This window comes from Polypterus senegalus, chromosome 5, assembly GCF_016835505.1.
Source record: "Polypterus senegalus isolate Bchr_013 chromosome 5, ASM1683550v1, whole genome shotgun sequence".
Lineage (NCBI taxonomy): Eukaryota > Metazoa > Chordata > Cladistia > Polypteriformes > Polypteridae > Polypterus > Polypterus senegalus.
Window position 1 is genome coordinate 92414908 of NC_053158.1, and position 26353 is coordinate 92441260.

The following is a 26353-nucleotide window of genomic DNA, read 5'->3' on the forward strand; positions in this document are numbered from 1 at the left end:
CATGCTAACACATGCTTCCTGCCACTCCTCCCTATGTAAAAGTATTAAATATGTTTTCACTATTTCTCGCTTCCTTTCACTGTGATATGTTTTATTCGTTTTTTTTCCAAGTCTGTCATTTGGTAATTTTGTAAAATTTTTACTTCTGCGGCTTGAATCTCTGGATTGAATCTTTTTTTCAGTTCATTGGATTACATTTTTGATTGTTTGCTTCTATTTGATGCTTTACGTGTGAATTATTTAACTGTTTTTTAAAACATGGAAATCTAATTTTAGGAATATTGTATGTTTTTTTTTCAATATATTCCACCACTACCAGCACCATCTAATTGTGTTTTCAGTGAAGTGTGCTGTGCCATGGGGCAGATCTACCATTATGGTATTCTGGATTTGTGAGCCAAATTTGATTTTTTGCCCTTGGTGGCAAGTGGCTTTTTGATTGGGTGTAGAGACAACCCTGCCCCTGCTTGATGAAACGGCCAAGTATGTGCGCACTAAGAACAAAACAGGAGATGACCGCCCTGCATGAAATGACCAGGTATCTGCGAGCAGCATTGTTAACAGTATGATCGACTCTCTGTTAAGGAGCTATTTCATTACATAAGCCAGTGGAATGTGGGGGTTTTAATCTGAGCCTATGCTGTTCTCATGCCTCATGTGGATTCTTTCAGTTATGCTATATCCCTACCAACTTGTTTTTTGTTCATCACATTTTTTTTTCTCTGGACATTCAAGTAGGTCACTACCCTAATACCAGTGATATCAGATATCCTACGGAGACTTAGAGCTATGCTTAGAAGTTAGAATTACGACAATCCCTATTTTTATACTGAGGCCTACTGTTCTCGAGTAATTACTCTTCTGCGCATTTTACAGTATTATTCAACATATTTTACTAGCATCAGAAATTCCAAAAGCATCAGTCTGTATGTCCTTTGGAGATTTGCTGGGCCACTGTCAGCACTTACCTGTGCTCCATCTTTCTCGCTATCTTGCTTTGCCTTACTGACTTTTAGTCAGCTTTGCTATTTCCTAGCTAAATACTGGATTTCCACTGTGCTGAAATACACTTATGGTTAACCTTTCTGTATTAAATGCTCTCTCAATAGTAGAAGTAAATGGGCAGATCGGAAAACTAAAAAAAAGAAACTTTGGCATACTGTGGCATTTGAAGAGGTATATTCACATGGGATCATGGAGCCCCAGGCTGTCCTTGGGACTTCTAAAGGCACTGCTGTTCTGTAGTACACCACCCAGCAAAGGATTGTAATTACAGGGGTGTTAATCTGTGCTGTATTGAAAAAAGTTCCAAATATGGATCTATGTGAAATAAATCCTCAACCACTGTAGATGCTAGCCCGACTATAGACAGACACACAGACCCAGAATGTCCATATCACACACATTTATTTCTGTAAACTGTCCCGCACATAACACAGTGCTCCAATAACAAAACAATCTTCCCTTTCTTTTCTTTTGCCGCCTCTACTTCTCTCTTCCCAAGCTTTGTCCTCCTCCTCCCGACTCTGCCTCCTGAATGGAATGAGGCGGTCTCCTTTATAGTGCACCTGGAAGTGCTCCAGGTGTCTCATGATTAACCTCCGGCAACACTTCTGGGTGTGGCAGAATCGCTGCATAGCACGCCACTCCTCTTCTGGCAGCACTTCCGGGTGTGGCGGAAGTGCTGTATGCCCAGACTCTGGAGCTGTCCAGGTGGCCCCTGGTGATGACCATGGACCCCCAGTGGGTTGAGCTTCTGAGCTTCAAATCCGTGGCCCCAATGTAAACCCAGGGGGCTGCCCTCTCATGTCCTGGGGGAGGTACTCCTGGTAGTACACCCATCCCCCAGTCTTCTCTAATAAAGGGTGTACCGTCCGGACAGTATCCCTGACCGTCCATCACACCACTTAAATTGCCTTGCTTGACACAAAGTCCACCTATGCTAAAGTAGTAGTACTCTCTGAATTCATTACTGATTAGAATCTCAATATATTACACTTAACATGGCAAAAAACCTAAAAAGTTTAATTTTCTAAATAAAGCAGTTCTGTCTCAGCATTTTAACTTGACTGCAGCTTATAGCTAAGGTAAGGATGGCGCTATGGCTGGAATAGTTATATCTGATCTAAACTTCAGATGAATACCAAATTAATGCCTTTTTGTCCTTTGTGTGTTTGGCTCTAAAACTGATAACGATATCTGGTCCTACCTTACTCATTGTTCCTTTTTGAAGACTTTTTTGTTTGAATTTCTGCCAAACTGATACAAGCTATTAGGTTTTGTAACCTAGGAATTGAAATTGACTTTTATTTTGCTCTGAGCTCTTCGCTTCTGCTGATCAATTTTTTAACCTGTCCTGTAACACTTGTTCACAAACAGTTCCTAAAACTGATGTTTGCTTAATTATGTTGTGCTCTTTTGTAAGTCGTTTTAGATACAAGTGTCAGCTAAGCAATTAAGTATAAATAAGTGTAAATGTATATTGTTTTCTAAAATGCAGTAGTTTTTTATTTTTTAGTGATATGAGTGAACAACTTACTCAGCTAAGTTGTGAAACCCAGACAATCATTCTTATAGATGGTTTTAACAACTAATGCATGTTCATCTGGAAGTATAATGCAGTGGCGAGGAATAAGGACCATGGGAATCTTTCACCTCACAAACAGAAGAGAAGCTCATCTGTCTGAAGTCTCATATTTTACATACCATGACAGAAGGAAAAAAAATGGCTGAGACTGTGGCTGAACTCACTGTACTGGTTAACCCTTTGTGCAGTGCTGGTCCATCATGTAGTACGCTTTTGGATGTAAGAAAAAGGGGCAAGTAAGTCTGTGCTGAATGGTCAGCACATGATCATTAAATGTAACATGGTCAGTGATCTTCAGTTATTTAAACTTACATTGTCCGGTGTTACATTTAGCCACTGCAGTCAGCAAATCCAGAAGTCGTGTAACGCGACATTGGCTTAAGCTGACACAAATTGTGCTGTTTGTTTTTCTTCAAGCATTTTGTATTTTTTTTTTTTTCTTTCTAGTATATTGTTTATTATGCTAATTTAGAACCTTGTAATTTAGGTATTTATCCATTTTTTGATTTTTAATGTTTAATATTCATTTGTATCCAATGTTATTTATTTGATTGTTTTTCTGGTCTTTACTCCTGTTGTACTCTGTTCGATATTTTTAAGGCACTTTGCTGATGAGAAAGGTCATAAATAAATAACATTTATTAATAAATATATTATTAATATATTTATCTGAGAGTGGTCCTCTCAGATTTCAAAATGCAGTGTTTAAAACACTACTTAAAATGTCCTTGGATTCCTCAGTTTTAAGTTGTACATAGTAGACGTATTTTGAAAGTGCCTTTCCTAGCTAAAGTCTTATTGAAGTAGTACGTAAGCAACTCTCTACTTATCCTTATATGTAGAGACAAAGGCACAAGATAAAAGTCTGGGGCACCTGAAGGCAAACCCGGTATATTGAAGTTATGCAAAAGGTGCAAAATTATATGCATGTTAAAGTGGAAGATTGAGACTTCATTAAATTTAGCCAGTCTGCCGAAGATGGCATTGCTTCCTCTTATGTTGGATTCTGGGAGGAAGAAGTGGATCCAGGTGGTCTGACACCAGAAGTGACGTCAGATTGGGAGAGGTGACATTCTTCCTTTCCGTAGAAGGGGAAGGAGAAAACAAAATGTTATTTGACAGTGCCCCTTCATGTTTTGGAGATAAATTACACTCACTTAAGCCTTTAGGTTGTTCCCCAAGCACATGTGTGTGACACCTGTTAGTAATATGTTGGTACGCAAAGTTCAGTTGGGCTTTGGGTCATATCACAGAATCTGCTCTAGTAAGTATGATCAGTGATTACTGAATCTGAAAAATGTGCTATTCAACTCCTTCTATTTAATCATTCCATTTTGTTCAAAGTGTATGGTTTGTATCCATGTGGCAGCTTTATCTCAGGAATAAATCTGAGATCAAAGCCTGGATAACAGAGAACTTCCTTGAGGTAAATAAAAGTAAAAGCAAGCTGATTTTTTGGCAATGCTGAGAAGGTTAGGAATGGTTACTTAGACTTTTACAGTTATTACTCCCTACCTGACTGTTAAAAACAAAGCAGGCTTTATTCTTTATTCAGAGTTTAAATTTGTAAACCAGATAAATTCAATTGTTAGGAACACATTTTACCATCTCAAGTTATTTCCAGGCTCCTGTGATTACTGCAATGAACTACACTTGGGTGTCAGTCAGTCTGTTCTACCTTAGTTTCAGATAATCCAGAATTCAGCTGCTAGAATCCTCACTGGTGCTAATAAGAGGCTCAGTATATTAGCAATTTTGGCTACTCTCCATTGGTAAGGTATAGAATACAGTTAAAGGTACTGATAGTGGTTTACAAAGCCCTTCATGGTTCGGTACTCTGTATCCTTACTAATTGTCAGTGTCCAGTTTCAATTACATAATCCTAAAAATCACTTGAACTCATTTTGTTGACCATTCCCTATTCTTGCTGTCTCAAAGGAAGACTGCACAAGTCATCCCCAATTTCCTAATAAATTGGCTAAACTTTCTATTAGTAGCTTTGACGTAGTTCAGCCCTCTTATTTATTTGTGATTTTGTTTACATGTGCATAAATTGTTATAGACTTCCTATGTGTATATTTGGGAATGTTCACAACTTTGTATGTTTTATTATACTTTGGCGCACTGATATTTAAATTTGGTTATTTAAATGTGCTATAGGTATTTATATTTTAAAAAATAGTCCATCTTAAACGGTGATACGATGAGAAACAAATATAGTTTTTATATACCTCCTCTTTGCTCGATCAGCTGCTGGCTTGCTGCTGCTGTGCTGTGTGATCTGCATCTCTCATGGCACTTTGAACATTTAAAAGCCTGTACAGCAGCTCTCTTTGTCATCTACTCTTTGTCTTTTATTTCCGGCCCCGGGCGTGGTTAAATCTCTTGGCACAAATTTTAGTCTCGCAGGATGTGTGTTTTTAGTTTATAATTTAAAAACAGAATAAGAATCTGAAAACCTAACACATCACATTAAATTTTGATAAATTATGAAAAGAATGATACCAAACATATATATGTTGGTTTTAAAATAAGCCCAATATAAAGCGTGACAAAAATGGTCACATAAAATCGTTGCACAAAATTGTTGCACTTTTAGGTGTAGGATTTTATATATATAGAGTTGATTAACTCCTTTCTGTTGCGCTGTCATCATGGTAGATGTTACTGTTGAAGTATTGAATCATTAACCTTAATTTTAGTATAAATCACTATAAATCTTAAAACTGTCAAATATAACTGTTGTCGCAGTAGGGGGCAGTAGTGCTCCCTTGAACCCTCAGGTACCACGCCAAGCACCTGGTAAAATTGCCACAATAATTATATTCATTATAATAATGTGCACCAAGCACCCTCCACTCCACTATATTCATAAACAATACAATAAACCAATAAATCACAATCCTCCACTCCCAGACGCGTTGCCCTCCTATCACCCAGCTCAGCTCGTTGTCTGGGAGTTCCCAGAGTCCTTTTATTCCTCCTGACCCGGAAGTCTTTCTGCCCAACAGTTCCACAAGTCCTTATTCCTTCCGGGTCAGGGTAAACAGTATTTTTCTTTACCCCGGAAGCCCGTCGCTCTTCCTGTGACGAACTTCCGGGTCATGGTGCCCAAATGAGTCCATTGGCCTCCCGACAGCGACTCCCAGTGGCCCCAAGGTATCCAGCAGGGCTGTGTATAAAAACTACATAGTCCATGAGGCCCTGCTGGAATTCGGGGCCCGTATATGCTCTCGGGAGAGCTCCTCCTAGCGGCCAGGGGGTGAGGGTCGGAGTAAAATGCCAGCAATCCACCACAGTTCCCCCCCTTAGCGACGACAATTGGGGCGGAGCGTCAATCCCCGCGAGGGACGTCCTCCTCCAGGAGAACGCGTCATCCGGACCTTGGCTGTGTTGTTTAAACCTCCCAGCGAACCTTGGGGGAACGGTGTATCTTCTATCCCACCGTTCCCCTGTCATCCGGGAACAATCTCGCCACAAGTGTCCTGGTTGCCGACAGTTGTAGCACCGCCGACGTCCTCCTGGTTGTCTCTCTTCCCGAGACCTGAAACATCTCGAGAATTCTGTCAGCTCCACCCTTTCCCCCGCTATGGAGGGTTTTACAGCTGCCTCACAGCTCTCGATTCTTTTTCCTATCTTGTCAGGAGACCCGCGCTTTACTTTGGGGATCTCCTGTTTACTCTGGGGCTTGGATACAGCTGGGGACTCTCTACCAGAAAGAGAGAGCCCCTTTGCTGTCTGTACGCCCGTTGATTTGTGTTTTTTAGGAGGCGGTGTCATCAGCGCCGCATCGCTCCGGGTAACAGCACTGTTCAGCTGTACCGGTACGATCGGTGCTTCCCACGCCCCGTCTGTCATCACGCCCCACTCTCTTGTCGGGCACACTGTGCTTTGACACCCGCTACTTATTAACTGCGGTGTCGGTTCGCACTGTGTCCCTTTATATTGTACGATACAGGCCGGACTCACCTGTATTCCCGCATCAATCATGACTGGAGCTTCCCGACCAAAACGCTGTAGATAATCCCATATCCTTTTTAGCGGTGCTTTGGCCGTCTCTCCCAACTCTTCCACTTGTTTTTTAATGTTTGTTAATGTCTGTAATAAAGCACATACAGGCTCGAGCAATTTTTCAAAATCCCGCAGTTCAAAATTGTTATTTAATTCGACCGGAGGTAATTTTGCTTCCGCCTTCTCCTTACCTACCGGTCGGGAGCCAATCAGCACATCCGCTCCTGGCACATGCTCGGCTGGGTCTTGCAAAGGCTCTTGGGATTTGGAGTTTCTTTTAGAGGGCCGGGGTGGCACGACTGGCCGACTGCGATCAGCCTTTTCTATTTTATCGGCGGATCGTTCAGTCACGTCCCGTCCCTCATTACTTTTAAATACAGCTGGCGCTGCTTCGCCTGCCTCCCCCTTCCCCTTCAGGGAGCTCGATTCCATCAAGGGAACGCTGACCTCACCTCCGTACTGCTGTCGACCTTCTCCTTCCCATAAACCGTCTGGGGAAATCACGTGCCCACTTTCGGCGAATGGAAGGTGGCCCTCATGGTCATATGATCGACTGTAGTCCTTTGAGTGTTCCCAGCCTGCTCCGGGATAGGTCACATGACTCTCTTTGTCGAATGGGATCCCCCGTTTTCGATTCCTAGATGGGCTAGCCTGTTCGTCATCGCGGCCATCTTGCCTAGGTGGGAAGTACATCTCTGACTCGTCGTCAGAAACGAAGAGACCGGCTCCTGCAAAATAGGAATAATAATTTCCCGGCGTATCGGGCGTTTCTCCGGCACATACCTTTCTATATACAGGACGTTTTTCCAGTCCATTTAGGCATTCCGGCGTGTCCGATGTCTGGCGGCCTTCCTGCTGCCTTAACGCACGGGCCCTTTCGGCTTCAATCATTATCCGGTCTTCCTCGCTTCCCGTTAGGTAGGTCCACAAAGTCGCGGCGTCATCTAGGGCCGTTTTCCTTGGGCGATCCTCATTCTTTCTCCCAGATTTCTTCCCCATGGTGTATCGATGTACAGACTGGCTGTCTATTGCAGCGCTCTTTGTAGAGGGTAGCGTTTCTACCTTCGGACGTTCGAGCAGGACCTTCTTAGGGTCGTCTGCGTACACAAAATTTGTTTTATATTCAGGTCCTCTGCCAACAGACGGCCAGAGAATCCTGCCGGCTACACCAGTGTCGCAGTAGGGGGCAGCAGTGCTCCCTTGAACCCTCAGGTACCAAACCAAACACCTGGTAAAATTGCCACAATAATTATATTCATTATAATAATGTGCACCAAGCACCCTCCACTCCACTATATTCATAAACAATACAATAAACCAATAAATCACAATCCTCCACTCCCAGACGCGTTGCCCTCCTACCACCCAGCTCAGCTCGTTGTCTGGGAGTTCCCAGAGTCCTTTTATTCCTCCTGACCCGGAAGTCTTTCTGCCCAACAGTTCCACAAGTCCTTATTCCTTCCGGGTCAGGGTAAACAGTATTTTTCTTTACCCCGGAAGCCCGTCGCTCTTCCTGTGACGAACTTCCAGGTCATGGTGCCCAAATGAGTCCATTGGCCTCCCGACAGCGACTCCCAGTGGCCCCCAAGGTATCCAGCAGGGCTGTGTATAAAAACTACATAGTCCATGAGGCCCTGCTGGAATTCGGGGCCCGTATATGCTCTCAGGAGAGCTCCTCCTAGCGGCCAGGGGGTGAGGGCCGGAGTAAAATGCCAGCAATCCACCACACTGTCAAACAAGTATAAATTGTACTTGTTATTGGGACAGCATTTACCTTTGAGGCAGCAATTGATAAAGAACTGTACAATCAAGCAATAAAGCAGGCAAACATGCTTCCTTGACGTGTAATGGATTTTGATAGAATCGTGCCACTGTGGCATTGTGTTATTGTGAAGAACATATAAAAGAGATGGTGGTCTGAGGAAACAGTAGACACACCTCAGCTTATGCTGTTCTGTCCACTGTGTCTATAATTCTACATGTAGAGTTCTAAATAAACCCTTGATTCTGTGAGCTAAATTATTAAGCCTGTTGCTTTTCTTTTACACATTTCTTGGGGGCTCGTCCAGGATTCCAAGGAGTAGTTCTGTCTAGAGTCAATTTTAATCCAAGTGGTCACACTAATGGTTAGCTGTTTTATTGTAAATACATGGGTGGCAGTTGACTCAGGATGACCCTTTGCTGGAATCATTGAGGTATATTTTAAGATTTAAAAAAAAACAAGAAATAAGGCTTTGTGAACCTCTGAAGTCCAAATTCACACAGTACACTATTTCTTATCCTATTTCTAATTCACTTGTGCAAATCTCAGCTCCCCAGGGCTATGTGTGCAGGGTGTACTTTAGGATAGAAAAAAGAACAAAGCTCAACTATATTTAGAAAAGAAGAAAAAAATGTTACTGCTTGCCCAACAGTTTGAAAGACTTGCCCAGCTGTTACTGAGTTGTTCCTAATACTTCTGCAGTTTCTTCAGAGTCTCAGAAACAGCTCCAAGCATCTTCTGAATAAACACAAAAAATGGGAGCAGCAGGAAATGAAAAACAACAAGGTGACATATAATCTAAGAACTAAAGGAAAGATTTTCTTTGAACTCTATACATTTCACTGTTTAAAGTGAATAAAAATGTTGAAACCCCAAATAAGTATAAAATGTCCTTTAAATCTGGTGCCAGCTGAAACATTATTGGGTGACTGATTTATATTTTTCTTTGTATTGTTTATGTGTTTATAGAAATATACTCCAATGCTTAAATGGGATGTTTGACTTCTAGGTGCTAACTGGTTTGCTATGATAATAGTGTAATGGAGTAGAAATTGGTGTTTTAAAGAAAAGGATATTTTTATGTGTTGCTCTTAGGCAAAAAAAAAACATGTAAATAACAAATGTAAAAGCCAGTAGATGAATGAGCAATACACACCCTTTGTTTGAGACTGGGAAGTGAAAAGACACATTTCTTGAATAATTCTGTTACAGGTTATTGTTGATGGCTGTCTACAGAATGTACATATTTAGCTGTTGCAAGAAAAGTCACTTACTTCAAGGATTAAACTGCTTTGATTGGAATCTCTTAAACATACAAAACTGTGATAACAGAACTGCCTGCTTCCTTAGAAAATGTTTGTATTTACTTGGCTTGAAAATTAACGTCTTCTGGGGATATTGGTCACCAATCAGCATATAGTGGTATATGTACTTCTTGATAATTGCAACAATACTATTGTTTAACCAATGAAAATGTGTATATAGTAATCCCTCCTCGATGGCGGGGGTTCCGTTCCAGAACCCCCCGCGATAGGTGAAAATCCGCGAAGTAGAGACCATATGCTTATATGGTTATTTTTATATATTTTAAGCCCTTAGAAACTCTCCCACACTGTTTATAAATATTCTCCACACAGTTATACAGTAAACCCTCGTTTATAGCGGTTGATCCGCTCCAGACAGATAAATGAATTTCCAAAAAGTAGGATTCTTTATTTATAAAAAAAATTATTTATTGAAAACCTGTTTACGACCTTCTAAATACGTTTTTAACATTATTAGAGCCCTCTAGACATGAAGTAACACCCTTTAGTCAAAAGTTTAAACTGTGCTCCATGACAAGACAGAGATGACAGTTCTTTCTCACAATTAAAAGAATACAAATATATCTTCTCTTCAAAGGAGTGCGCGCATCAGGAGCAGAGAATTTTAGAGAGAGAGGGAGCGCTCGCTAATAAAAGCAAACAATCATAAAATCAATACGTGTTTTTGTGCTTTTAAGTATGCTGAAGCACCGCGATAAAGCGGCATTTTTTAGAGGAGCGTTCGTATCCCCTATAGTTTATTGAAGGCATTAGGTCTTGATTCGGTCTGAATTCCTTTCAAATGGGACACTGTATACCTGCTTCATGTTCAGGTTGTAACGATGTAGTATGTGGAATACTGATTTGATTTAAACCCTGAAATGTTTGCTGATGTTCCTTGACTCTGCTCTGATTTTCCTGTAAGTGAATAATGTTGTTGGCCATATCCATATTCACTATTTCTTCTTCCTGTGTGTCCGACAAGAGTTGTTGACTGCCTCCACTATGAGGTTGTCTTTAAGTTCTACACACACAAAAAATGCACACACACACACCTACACATATGCAAATGATGCATTTTTGGGAACTGCAATCAATGTCTAGTGTATAAAAAACAGTGTAAGATTTAAGTACACTGTCATTTTTGTGTAGGATCTATCCAGTACTGGCAATATGAATATTTTTGTACAGCTCCAGGGAGACTGTCCCTGTAATTATATAATGTATGTCTGCTAAATGCAATACAGTGATCCCTCCTCGATCGCGGGGCTGTGTTCCAGAATCCGTGAAGTAGAAACCATATGTTTGTATTGTTATTTTTATAAATTTTAAGCCCTTATAAACTCTCCCACACTGTTAACATTATTAGAGCCCTCTAGACATGAAATAATACCTTTTAGTCAAAAGTTTAAACTGTGCTCCATGACAAGACAGCGATGACAGTTCTTTCTCACAATTAAAAGAATACAAATATATCTTCTCTTCAAAGGAGTGCGCGCGTCAGGAGCAGAGAATTTCAGAGAGAGAGGGAGTGCTCGCTAATAAAAGCAAACAATCAAAAAATCAATACGTGCTTTTGTGTTTTTAAGTATGCCGAAGCACCGCGATAAAGCGGCATTTTTTAGAGGAGCGTTCGTATCCCCTAGGCAAACAGCCTCTGTGCAAACAGCCCCTCTGCTCACACCCCCTCCGTCAGGCAGAGAAAGTGAGAGAGACATAGAAAAGCAAACAATCAAGCACCGCTTGGGAAGCAAATCGTATATCATTGAGGAGTTTTATTTAATATGTAATACATGCTCAGATTGGGTAGCTTCTAAGCCATCCACCAATAGCGTCCCTTGTATGAAATCAACTGGGCAAACAAACTGAGGAAGCATGTACCATAAATTAAAAGACCCATTGTCCGCAGAAATCCACGAACCAGAGAAAAATCTGTGATATATATTTAGATATGCTTACATTTAAAATCCGCGATGGAGTGAAACCGCGAAAGTCGAAGCGCGATATAGAGAGGGATTACTGTACAGGTGAAGTGTTTTATATGTTCTCAATTCTGAAAGTGCGGATTATGATGCAAACATATCTTCCTCTTCAAGGTGCGCCGTCAGGAGCTGAGAATGTCAGAGAGAGAGAGTAAAGTAAACAATCAAAAATCAATAGGGCTGTTGCGCTTTTAAGTATGCAAGCACCGTGATAAAGCAGTGCAATGAAGGGATCAATGTGAAGGTAGCCTTTCAGCATTTTTTTACAGGCGTGTCCGTATCTTCTAAGCAAACAGCCACTGTGCAAACAGCCCCTCTGCTCACACCCCCTCTGTCAGGAGCAGATAATGGGGCCAATCATACGCCTCCCTGATGGTACTACATGATGGATAAGTATCTGCCTGTATTTCTCAGAGAGAATGAGAGAGTCAGAGAAAAGCAAACAATGAAAAATCAATATGGGTTGTTAGAGCTTTTAAGTGTGCGAATCAGCGCGCGGGAAGCATATCGTATATCATTGAGGAGTTTTATTTAATATGTAATACGTGCTCTGATTGGGTAGCTTCTCAGCCATCCGCCAATAGCGTCCCTTGTATGAAATCAACTGGGCAAACAAACTGAGGAAGCATGTAACATAAATTGAAAGACCCATTGTCCGCAGAAATCCGCGAACCAGCGGAAAATCCGTTATATATATTTAGATATGCTTACATTTAAAAACTGCGATGGAGTGAAGCCGCGAAAGTTGAAGCGCGATATAGTGAGGGATCACTGTACACTGTTGTTAAGCAGAGCTATGTACCATTGTTTAACACTAGAATTACCAGAGCCTATGAGAAAACCCATAAATCTGGCCCACCTTAAATCCATTTGCACTTCTCCGTCAGCGTCTTTTGTCCTGTAAATGTGCCGATTAAGACAAGCAGCAAGCAGCCTGCTATTCCAACCCCCCACCGTCGCAGAACATTCACAAACTTCTCCCAGCTCATGCCTTGTTTGATTATCTGGGAGTGAACTGCTGGAGTTTTAGAGTGGAAATAATAGATCATTATTTGGAACACATGCATCTTATCTGTGTTCCGTTTCCACAGTAATCTGTGTAAACACATTGTTAAAACAGAAACTTTTTCATATTTTAGTAATAAATGTTACAAAATGTAGGCATAAACTATAGAATGTGTGAAGCCTGAAGTCCAAAGATCAAATAAACACTTTTACAAAAGGTTCAAGGAAGATATAGCAGCTTCCATGGTGTAGCAGTAAGATTTGCTGACTTGTAATCAAGAGTCCCTGGTTCAATCTTGAATGCCTCCTATATTTGCCGTTTTCACTAGTGAGCTGCTCTTATTGTTAATATTATGTGTTACCTCAATAATTAATCGTCCAACTGTCCATGGATGCACTTTGTTCATCCGACACTCGTTTTCCAACAGACGTTTTGCCAAATTGTCAAATTCCTGTCACCGTCTCTTTCTCGTGGAGTGAACCATTCATTTTCTCACTTCTGGGCTCCTTGGGTTGCTATGATGACCTAGGCACACCTCATTTCACGTCCAAATGCTTTACTCTCTCCTTTCATGAGTCTTTTCTCCCTCGCAGAACCCACAACCGGTGTCTCTCTGGTGGAACAGTGTCATCCTCCCTGTAATAGGTGTTGCTGTCTGTGTGCCTTGCATCGTACCAGTCATGTACGCTCGTCAGCCTGCGATCCCCTGTGCCATACTGCCCAGAAGTATAAATCCCTTCAGTCCCTGCCTATGCCAACATGACAATGGATTAAACAATGGTACATACTGTATCAGTTTCCTGAACTTGACAAATAATGTAAACACAGGTTAAACAAAAAGTATTTTTTACCAACTATCAATGAGTATACATATGCTGATTAGAACCCAATGTCCCCAGACATGTTAATTTTCAATCCAGGTAAATGCAAACATTTTCCAAGGAAGGAGGCAGTTCTGTTATCACAGTATTGAATTGTATGTATGTTTAAGCAGTTCAAACTTCTAAGCAGATGACTCTTTTGCAAGACAGGTAAATATCAATGTCCTGTAGACAGCCATCACAATAACTTGTAACGCAATTACTCAAGAAATTTGCCCTTCAACTTACCACCCCAGTCCCAACAATGGCTGCCTTTTGCCCCTTCATCCACTGACTTTTAAATTTAATATTTACCCATTGTACAAAAAATATTCCCCTCTGACATGTTGATCATCTGCAATAATATTTTTTGTATTAATTTACCTGTTTGTTAGTTTTGTTCTTCTATATTTCTGTTTTTAGCTTTATTACAGTATATTCAGTGTTCTTGAATGCTATGAAAGGTACTTATAATTAAAATGTTTTCCTTTTTAATATATCGACGGAGATAGTATTGATCCCTCAAATTTTTCAAAATTTGCCTATTGTGGTGGACAGCCGGGGTCTCCATGGGGGAGCCAGCCTTTCCAGGGCGTTACCTCCCCTGTAGCACTAGATGGCAGCCCCCCTGGGTTGCAGCGGTGCCTGGGACTCCCGCAGGGCTTCATGGGAGTTGGAGTTTGGTGCAGCCATGTTGGGATCCGTGGGCACCGCCAGGGGGTGCTGAAGCTGCTGCTGATCCCTACAGAGCAGCCCTTCCGCCACACCCGTTAGTGCTACTGTATATAGGTCATCAAGCACCTGGAGCACTTCCAGGGGCGTTATAAAAGGAGCCAGCAGCCACTAGTCCAGGAGCCAGATTTGAGAGGAGGAGGACAATGCTTGGTGGGGGAGAATGAAGGAGGAAAAGAAGAAAAAAGAAAAAGAGAAAGAAAGAAGTGTGTTATGCTTTGGGACTGTATGTTAGACTTGTGGGGAATGGGAAAGGCATTTCCCACAAGGGAAAAAGCAAAATAAATCATTTGTGCTTTTATAACTTTGCCTCTAGTGTCTGTCTGTGTCGGGTAGGGTGGCTAGTATGTTCCCTAGTGGTGTCACACTATAAAAAGGAGTATTTAAATAAATTTAAATTTCCTTCTCCCTCTCAGAAAAGAAATGCTTTCACTGTCAAAAAACATCTTCCAAGTCTTGCAAACAAATTCTATTTTTTCTCAAGGCCACAATATTAATGAACAGTAAATCTAGTGATTTTTTCCATATTGTATTTTGTAGTGGGTTACTGAGTATTAATACTCTTGCCCTCAGCTGAAGGGGCTCTTTATATTTGACAACCTTCTACAACTGCTTTTTAAAAATCAAGCATAAAGACATTTCTTTTTAAACAGGTCTTTATGGGTTGATTGTATAATTTATTATAGTTTTTTTTTGTCCTAGTTTGCATACTCATGACTTTTGTATTTTGGCTTTTTTTATGTTCATTGTCCTTGAGTGCTATAAAAGTTACTTTGAAATAAAATGTATTATCATTATCCATCCATCAATTATCCAACCCACTATATCCTAACACAGGTTCATGGGGGTCTGCTGGAGCCAATCCCAGCCAACACAGTGTGCAAGGCAGGAACAAACTCTGGGTATGGTGCCAGCCCACCGCAGGGCACACACACAGACTAGGGACAATTTAGGATCGCCAATGCACCTAACCTGCATGTCTTTGGACTGTAGGAGGAAACCGGAGCACCCAGAGGAAACCCACACAGACATGGGGAGAACATGCAAACTCCACGCAGGGAGAACCTGGGAAGCAAACCCAGGTTTCCTTACTGCAAGGCAGCAGCGCTACCACTGTGCCACCATGCCGCCCTATTACCATTATTAGTATTATTATTAAACTCCGCACTTCAACATGTGCTTATTATATCAGAAGAGGAAGTTTTGATTCCATAAAGCATTTTTGTATTTGTTGTTTTATAAAAATTAATACTTTAATAATCTTAAATTACCCCTTCTGGTCTTCCAGAAAATCCTGTCACTGTCACAAACCTTTTTACATATCATCTAAACATATCCAGTGCCTTCTCATGACCCCAGTAATCATGTAAAAAAATTGACTAGATGATTTTTTTCGTCCATAAATCAATTTGGTATTTCAGAACTAAAAAAAAAAAATCCACTGACAAAATTCTGAAAATAACTTCCAGAGTGGGCATGTTATTTTGGTTTGCTTGTATTCAAGCAATCTTCTCTTTTTCTGCCTTTTGAGAACTGAAGTAAAAGGTGCTACTTTGGCCTTCCATATGACAGAAAATAATGAAGATATGTGCATAGGTAAAATGTAAGTATTTTTAATAAATATATATTTTTTATAATTTTAAAAATATATTTTTAAAAACAGCATGCAAAACTCTAATACTCTGTTTAGTTTTTGTCACTTAAAAAATTAATTTTCTTTACGGAAAATAAAAATTAATACAATTCAAGCTAAATATAGGAAATCACTTTGAGCTACTTATACAGTAGACACTAAACCTGCGTTAAAATAGGTCTGTATTTTTAAAAAGGGGCAACTTCCCTGTAACAGAAAAGCCCAAAGGATGTATCTATTGTATAAGTAGCACGTCAGTAGCATGTAATGTATGCTGCAGATACCTCGTAAAAAGCTGCAAGATACAGTGATGCAGTTTATTATAGTAACTGTAGTATTTAGATTTTACACTAGGACTAGCTGCATGTTTGCAGAAAAATATTTCAGTTCTAAAAAGTTGAGAAAAAGATCAGAATCTGTTCATCCTGAAAGTTAACAGCAATATAGTCAGAAACCTTGAACGAGATTCCAAGGCAGAATAAGAAAGCTTGACTTATGCTTTAGATACAGTAGATAAAGTGCTAATCTATGAATACTGAAAATTGCTCCTTATTTTCATTTTTTTTAACTTATAATAAAATACCATGGAATTCTAGTAGATAAAGATAATTATTCATAAACTAAAAATATGAGAATTCTTTGAAAATGGTACAGTGCATAATTTTTTTTCTTTTACTATATTTTTAAATCTGGTTGTGCTGTATCATTTCTTCAGCACTGAGAAAAACCTTAACAGCAAGAATTTAAATTTACAGTTAATGTAATATGGAAGAACTTTAAACAAGCATTAATTGCAATTCCAGAATCACAATTTTTTGCTACTGTGTCATTATCATAATCCTACAGTGTGCATGGAAGTAAGTTGTAAATAGTAATGATGCTTGTTATTACATTTTAATCGAATATATATTGCTTGAATTATTTTTATTTTTATTACCCATATCAAAATAGTTTTGTTCAGAACAGCAACAACATTATGATGATGCCTATGCTAGTGTTCCTAAGCTTAGTACAAGTGAATTTTTTAAGAGTTTATCTTTTTTCTTTGAACTTTTTGCTGTTTACCAAGTTAATTAGAAATGACATGATTGGCACCTTTTGTTTCTATGAAAACAGCTCACTGCATGTCAGTATGTAGAGATGGGAATACAGGATATTTTATGGCCTATTATGTTATTTTTCAGTAGATAACATATAGGTCATTCTGCCCTAATTACAATTTAGAATCAAAAAGAGCTGTTAATCACATGGACTTCTTTATTCAAGGAAATGACCTTTACATATAATGAAAGCATTTTATTATGGTGAAAATGGCAACAGGCCAAATTGTAGGGAGTAATGATGGCCATGGCCTGAAATAAATCACATTTTAAACAATGGACTAATAATAATGCTAGGAAAACATAACAAAATATGTATAAAGACAATTATATACTTTATAAATTATAATAATAGAGGTCTTTATTAAATCATCTTTAAAAGCATTTTAGTAAATAATTTGAGTATGTAACAATATGTGATATCGTTCTTTACACAAAATATCTAGTTTGTTTTTAAAAATTATTAAAGCTATATTTGTAATTTTTCATTTTGTATGAGCAAAACTAAAAGATTTCATCAAAATGATAAACCCATTTGTCCATCTACTAAACCTTCATGTTACAGGACTGCACAGCGGCACTCCTACTCTAGATGTAGCAAGCACAAAGCCAGATGTAATCCTGAATGTAACAGCGTTTCATTGCAGGGTGTACTCATTCACATTCCCTCCCTCACTCAAACAACGCTAATTCAGAGTTGTCAATCGACCATGTTGTATATCAAAGAAATATGGAAGAAAGTGAGAGTACCTGGAGAAATCTCATATGGAGAGAACCTGACAATGATGGGGCTGGGGTTTGGACACAGGTCTCTAAATGTGAGGCAGTAGTGCTAACCACCCTGTCACCCTTAATAATTTTAGTGTAAATTTTGCAAAAATGTTGGAAGAATTCTCATCATGCAGAGAACCATAATAAGATATTACAGTTTATCCCAATTGATTAAAAACTATATCTTGAACAGTAAGCTAGATAACCTTTGTTTTAATTCAATACTGAAAATGATCACACTATTCCCAGACTAACAAACAATGTGTTCCTGTTGTTAGTGTCATATCAAAGATTGGTTGTACCATTTGAGCAGATCTTCAAATGCAAATCCCATTGGTAAATCACACTTATCTCTATACAATTCTTCTCTCTAATCAAACACAATGTGTCAAAACTGAAGCTCAATTAGCTCTCAGCTCTCCAGCTCAAAACACTGTGTGTGTCAAACTGCTTCACACTTGATGATAAACTACAGACTGCTTATAAATGAAGCTTTGTGTGTTTACTGTGGTTGCTTAAGGATGAACCTACGATGTATAATAGGCTGAGAGCCAAAAGAACAAGAGGAAGAGAAAGAGGAAGTAAAGAACTGCAATATCAGATGATATTCATGCTACTGTGGTTAACCATGTGCGTATCTATAATTTGACAATGACAGAAACTGAACAACGAGTGCAACCAAATCTCAGTCACTACACAGTTGCTTTCATAATCCGCACTTTCAGAATTGAGAACATATAAAACACTTCACCTGTACAGTAATCCCTCTCTATATCGCGCTTCGACTTTCGCGGTTTCACTCCATCGCGGATTTTAAATGTAAGCATATCTAAATATATATTGTGGACAAAGTTTTCAGACCAGACAGCAGGTGATTCTCTGATTCATTGTAGAGAATTTGAGCCTGATGCCAGCGACCCGCCATATAAATATATCTTTGTTGATGAAGCTAGATACTGTATAACCTCACTAAAGAAAGGTGAAGGGGATGCAACATTTTCAGGCAGTGTGTCATTGTAGAAATCTCTGGGCAGCAGGGAGGCAACGTGACAATGTGTGGAGCCATAAGTTAATATAGGGTTCTGTACCACCATGCCATTCAGGGCCCTTACGACACAACCCATCTGTGGAATTTCCTAGATCACCTTTTAGAGAATCTTGAGCATCAACAACAAAATGTGGCTGGTACGGCAGATTTGTCATAATGCATTGTGACTTGGAATAATGTAATCCCAGGTTTTCCAGTTTTTTCTTTGCCAACAAATTCAAACAAACTCAAACCACTTACACCTTAACACCAGCAAGACCAAGGAGCTGGTGGTGGATTTTAGGAGGCCCAGGCCCCTCATGGACCCTGTGATCATCAGAGGTGACTGTGTGCAGAGGGTGCAGACCTTTAAATATCTGGGAGTGCAGCTGGATGACAAATTGGACTGGACTGCCAATACTGATGTTCTATGTAAGAAAGGTCAGAGCAGACTATACTTTCTGAGAAGGTTGGCATCCTTCAACATCTGCAGTAAGATGCTGCAGATGTTCTACCAGACGGTTGTGGCGAGTGCCCTCTTCTACACGGTGGTGTGCTGGGGTGACAGCATAAAGATGAAAGACGCCTCACGCCTGGACAAACTTGTTAAGAAGGCAGGCTCTATTGTAGGATTAAAGTTGGACAGTTTAACATCTGTGGCAGAGCGACGGGCATTAAGCAAACTCCTGTCAATCATGAATAATCCACTGCATCCACTTAACAGTGTCATTTCCAGGCAGAGGATTAGCTTCAGTGACAGACTTTTGTCACTGTCCTGCTCCACTGACAGACTGAGGAGATCGTTCCTCCCCACACTATGCGACTCTTCAATTCCACCCGGGGGAGTAAATGCTAACATTAATTTTATTTTAATTTTTTTCATTTTTATTACTATTTAATTTAATATTTTTTCTTTGTATCAGTATACTGCTGCTGGATTATGTGAATTTCCCCTTGGGATTAATAAAGTATCTATCTATCTATCTATCTATCTATCTATCTATCTATCTATCTATCTATCTATCTATCTATCTATCTATCTATCTATCTTCCCAACCCCATAGACGAATTCTTCTTGGTATGGAAGTGAAAGTTCTATGACCAGAATCCTTATGATGCAGAGAATATTCTGTAAGCCATGAAAGAAGCCTGCGAGGGTATCATTTTAGAGTAAAACCAAGCTAGGATGAGACACAGCTAGGCATATTTTCCTTGCTGGTTTAGCAGAGCAAACATCTTGTCTGATGTGGCTGAGGATTTGTGGCCTGACCAAGCCCAGAGACATGAGGCTGATGAATAATGTTTGCAATATACAGTATGTGGCAGACATTATTCATCAGCTTCATGTATATTTTCTTACAGTTTTTTGTCATTTATGGACTTTTTTACTATAACATTTTATTTGAGTTTTAAAGCATTTATTTTAGTTTTACAGAATTTTACAGATTTTTTTTGTTGTGCATGAGTTTACATATGTTGCATTTGGAGAAGAGCATTTGAGGAACATTAAAATTTTGAAAGATGGTCTTGCAAAAGATGTAACTGTACACGTTCATTATTGTATGTTGATTACTATCAAGAAAAACCTTGATAAGTTTGAAATACAGTATATGGTACCTTGTATAAAGTTTTTAGAGTAGCGTTCTGAATTGATTCTTGTTGTGTCTTGTGGTCATTGTGTGTGTGTGTGTGTTTATCTTGTGTTATGCTTGTGTGTATCATCTGAGTGAAATGTTTGCTTTAAGTGACTGAGTGAATGATTTGTTGATTGTTTGGTTTTGGGCTGGAAGTCTGGGATTTGCACAGATGAGTGAGATATGATATTGTGTTTGAAGTTTTGAGGGAATGAGGGCACTTTCAGTGAAATGTCTTTAAGCAATTGGGAATTGTCACATACAAGTCATTAGCAGGCAGCTTAAGGACCCTATGAGGCGCAGAAAACTGCAGGATGGGGAACTAAGGCAGCGTATTAATGCTTCTCTCTTTATTTCACCAGAAAACCAAAGAACAAAAGAATACAGCACATTGAATTTGTCACTGAAAAGCTGGAGACTACCCCAGCAAGCATAGGCTGCATGTCAGGAATAATCCCAGGAAAGGGTTCCAGTCCATTACTGGGTAAACTCACAGGCACAAGTACACTAGGGCCAATTTAGGATTATAAAACCATCTAGCCTGCAATATACTAATATATACAAGGACATGCATGTGTTGCTGTGATTAGCTATCGAGTAAATTTACAACCTGTGGATAAAAGCTCTCTCTGAATCTACTGGTCTTAGAGCAAACAATCCAGTACTCTTTTCTAGTAGAGAATATGATATGTAAGATGGTTGAGGTCTTTAAAAATACAACCAACTTTTAAAGAATACATTTTGGGTCACTATCATCATTCTCTTGGGTTCTTTGTGGTCATGGGCTGAGCAGCTACCATACTAGGATGCTACAAGGTCAGTGGGAATAAATTCTGCTGTATACCTTCCAAAGCTGGTGAGCATAAATGGGGACCTACAGGTTAAACTCAAACATCTAAGGAAGTAAATGCATTGGTAAACCTCTTTGACTATAGTCAAGATTTGTTCTGGTAACTTCAGGTCATCAGTGATAGTCACACAAATAATTTTAATGCTTTCTTTCAACAGCATCCCTGTGTTGTAGATGAAGTGTAGTTTTCTATACTGCTTCCTGAAATGTATAACCAGTGACTTTGTATTTTTTACAGTGAAGGTAAGAATATGTCCTGACACTACTGAGTCAGAAGACAAGTTTCTTCTCTGTAAGCCTCATCACTGCTGATGATCAGGCCTATGATTGTGGTTTCGCCAACAAATTTAATGTATACATGGCCATAGGTGGCCACACAGTCATAAGTGAACAAGCAGGGGAATCAGCACATTAATCTGATTGGTTCCTGTTTTGACCTTGATTGTGAAGGATGTGATGTGGCCAGGCCATACATGCTGGTGTGTACCACAGTGGTATCATGGATTGCTTCTGGGGCTTTAGCACCTGATTTGTGGCATCTAGCATCTGATCTTGAAGAGCTTTTGTTCTGACATAAATGGATGACTGCACGAATACCCATAGGAGACCCCTGCCCAGCCCCATTTTACTTTTCCATTTAATATTTCCATTTATGACTAAAGACATTATCAGAGATGGGGATATGGCTCTAATTAATGGTAAAGCTTGCAATGCCCCTGGTCTACCATTTACAAAGTCTAAAATCCAGTTGCAGAGGGTGGCAATAAATCCCACGGTTTAGGAGCTGTTTAAGAAGCTTTGTTGGTACAACTGTGTTAAATGCTGATGTGTAGTCTATAAGTAGTACTTCAGCATGGCATTTTCTTCTTTTTTTGCTCTCTGTTAACTGTTATTACCCAACTATATGAACAACTATATCATGGTCTGGTCAGCCAACGGTTTTCTGGACCGGACAATGCATAAAGAAAGAATTTACAAAAAAATGACAAAAATATTCACAAAACTAGATATGTGTTTTACAAAATAATACTTTAATTTTAAGCATAATGCATACATAATACTATAACAGTACTCACAAGCTACACCAACCTTGTGTTGACTTCATTGCTGAGTCAACAGCAGTATTAGCTGCAATTCCATCATTTAAAGGAGATCATAAATGCCTTCCAAAGCATCAATACAGGAATGAAAACTGCTGAGAAACTGCTAGCAATGCAGCTCCACCACTTCGGAAATGCATGTCCATCTACTCAGGTCCATTGTCCTGGGTGCATGGCTGTTGACAGAGCTCCAGAAAGGATCCTGCCTTGGAGCAACTCACAGAGCTGGAAAAAGTGTTATAGATCATGTTGCCCTTGCTCAAGGTGAGCAGTAAGAGGCAGAATGGATAGAGAGACAGCACAGGCAAAGAATAAGGTAAATAAAAGCAAAACAGCTGAGGAGGAAGAGTCTCAGAACTGAGATCTGGTACCTGGAAAACTGGTTGAAACATCAGTTCAGGAAGGAAGAGTCAAGAGAACCTAAATCTGAAGCTCCACACAAGGAGGCTTACCTGCCTACATTAATGGATACAGTAGATCACTGCACAGAAGTGCAGCATTAAACACTTATACACCATCTCACAGCACGATGCTCATCATCATTGCTGCACTACCTGACACAGCAGCACTCAAGACTCCCCCTCCTGTGCCCCAACCACAATGAAAAATAAGAGTCTGAGGATGACTACATCACTGAGTCAGCAGCAGTGTGAGCTGGCATCTCATCATCCAATTTGTGGTCATTTGTGAATTAAGACTTTTCTGGAAGCAGTGGACACAAGGGGGAAAAAATCTTGGACTGGGTGCCATAGGGTACAATCATGTACATACCATCCATCCATCCATTATCCAACCCGCTATATCCTAACACAGGGGGACGGGGGTCTGCTGGTGCCAATCCGAGGGCACAAGGCAGGAAACAAACCCCAGGCAGGGCGCCAGCCCACCACAGGGCACACACACCAGGAACAATTTAGGATCGCCAATGCACCTAACCTGCATGTCTTTGGACTGTGGGAGGAAACCAGAGCACCCGGAGGAAACCCACGCAGACACAGGGAGAACATGCAAACTCCACATATGGTACACCCAGGAAGCGAACCCACTGCGCCACTGTGCCTCCCAATGTACATACCCTAATGGGATCATTTAAAACTTCAATTAGCTTAATATTTACATCTTTGAGGATGTGAAAAGAAAACCAGTTGTGAAAGTAAAAACACATTTACATGGGACAGAATGTTCAGATGCCACACTGACACATATCAGATGCAGGATTGTAACCCAAGGTCCATAATGCAGCAGCACTAACCACTCTTGTGGCACCCTCACTACTATATGTTGAATTACTTTTCAGTTAATAGTATAGCATAGTGAACGTTGAGAGGCAGGTTTACAGACAGTCTGAAGTGTTTTTTATTCACTTTGCAAATGGGTATGCAAGACATTTTTAACAGAATTGTGGCTTAGTGTGGGGATTTTGTGTTTCCATTTTGCAGATTGCTGCTATAAATGTCAGTTACATGAACTGGTGAAACTATAGCCTTTGTTTTTCAGTATTTCATCTACTGTTGCTTTCAGAGATTGAAAAAACATATCATTATTATTAAACAGTCCCGTAAATTCCTGTTAATGCAACCTAAAACTGAATTAAATTATTACATATTCTGTTTTCATGCAAAGCTTATCATTTATAAAGTGATAAATGTATAAAAACTTAATGTTAAAAGTTTCAGTAAAATAACTGAACTATGAGATCATTACTAGATAGCAGTAATATAGTATAGATGATGATTTAGACAATCAGTAGAGGTTTTACATGTTGCTGATGTATTTAAATGATAAGTTTAGTTGTTTTCAATCTGATTGTGAGGTCATTTATTTTAGGTAGAATGCCTAGAGGGGGCTGGGTGGTCTCATGGACTGGAACCCCTGCAGATTTTATTTTTTTTTCTCCAGCCGTCTGGAGTTTTTTTTGTTTTTTCTGTTCTCCCTGGCCATCGGACCTTACTTGTACTCTATGTTAATTAGTGTTCCCTAATTCTATTTTCTTATTTATTTTGTCTTTTTTCTCTTTCTTTATTATGTAAAGCACTTTGAGTTACATCATTTGTATGAAAATGTGCTATATAAATAAATGTTGTTGTTGTTATACATTAATGTGCCACATGAAATTGCGTACTAAAGTGAAGTATATTTTATAAATAAAAAAAATCCCTCTCTCTTAATTTTATTAATTGCAGCAAATCCTAAAAAAATAGTGCTACAATTAGAAACAGGGTTGTAACTTTATCTTAAAAAAAATCAAGTGCACACTAATACAAATACCATTTGTAAATTGGGTTTCAAGCTGAACATTGTTTTTACCTTTTGTACTTTGTCTTTACTTCAGACTCACAAGTGTTTTATGAAATAAGTTAAATAAAAATTCTTCTTTACCTACTTCAACAGAATGCTTGGCAAATACAACACAAAAAATGAATAAAAGTCAAAGTTTCACAGTAACTCCATGTTAGGTGAAAAGTCGGTATAATTCACTTTCTTGTCTTCTCATCTACTAGTTCTGCACCTGGCCATCTGTGTGTGACCTATAACTAGATTTAGCAAGGACTTTCTTCAAAACCATGAAAAGTCCTCTTTTCTTACAATAAAGTAAAACATTCAGTACATGATTTTTTTTATTTCTCTTTGGCTGAATTTATTATAGCTTCTATCATGTTTGAGAGTAAGTTTTTGTTGATCATGTGTCACAATATTTAGCCATTTATTCCCTTTTAGGCATAACTGTTTTGCAAACACTTTAAACTAATCAGCAAGCATCTACGAATATATCAAAGTAAACTTTTTAAAAACATATAAGAAAACAAGAACCCATTTTTTAACAGTTCCTGGGTAAGATGTTATATTGCTTCCAAACCTGTAAGAAATGTCTGCCAACTTACAAGGAAAACTTGGGGGTTGATGGCAGGATTGGAACTCCAGCCACTGTAAAAAAACACTTGCCAGTGTGGTGCTGAAGTGTCACCCGCTGCACTCGGATCCCAGTCCAGGTTCTTCACATTGTGGTGGGTACGGCAATGCACAATCAGTGCTTTAAAATACTGTAACGGCATTGACAAGTTACATCAGCCTGGGATGTGTCACCCAAGTATGAGCTGTCATTACATCAGCAGTAGGACGCCCCTATATAAACGGCAAGATGGCAAAGTTGCATGCTTTTCCAACTGGTGCGGCAAAAGGCAAGCAGTCCATTTAATAGCCACCTCAAAAAGCCATGTAAAGAGCATGAAATCCATCCATTACAGCGCTCAGCCCCAATGCTACATTGGTGTCAGAAGTGGGAAGAGAAGAACTACAGTCCAGTTCTGGGTGCCTTGGAAATCTAAAACAGACCTGTTTGGCTCTTCGGAAGAGTTGCTGGAGAGTCTCGAGGCTCAGATTCTTACTCTGCAGCATTTGCAGCAGCAGTACAGGGGAGAACACAGCTGAGAGGCTGCCACCTCTGCAGATTTACTATGATTTCTCCATCTGCTAAGGTGTGTGCAGACATGGAGCTGGGGAAAAGTATGGCAGAATGAGTTGCCACTGAACCCAAGTGAGCTGTGGGAAGCAGGGCTGGTGGTAAAAATGCACAGGAAAAGGACACAGCAAATTGTAGAAATGATGTGAAGTAGCATCCAATGGAGTGTCTCAAAGCTGAGATCCTGACCTGGAACGTGGTTTGCAGCTCCAGTTCATTGAAGGAAAACAGCCAAGAGACCGGTACATCTGCATCTCCACACAAGGAGATTTGCCTGCTTGCTTACACCTGACCAGCTTTGAATGCCTATGCTGCACCTCATGACACTCCAGCAGTGCCATTTGACAACACAGTACTCATGATCCCTGCTGATGTACCCTTGTCCCCAGCTGCACAACTGAAGCAAGAAAGAAGACCATGCTGCCATTTTAATGTGTTTGTATGCCATTTCAAGGAATTTGAAATGGTCACTGAGGACAGCGACTTCACTTGGGAGGTTTTATGTAATGGTGCTGATAAATTACATCAGGCAGG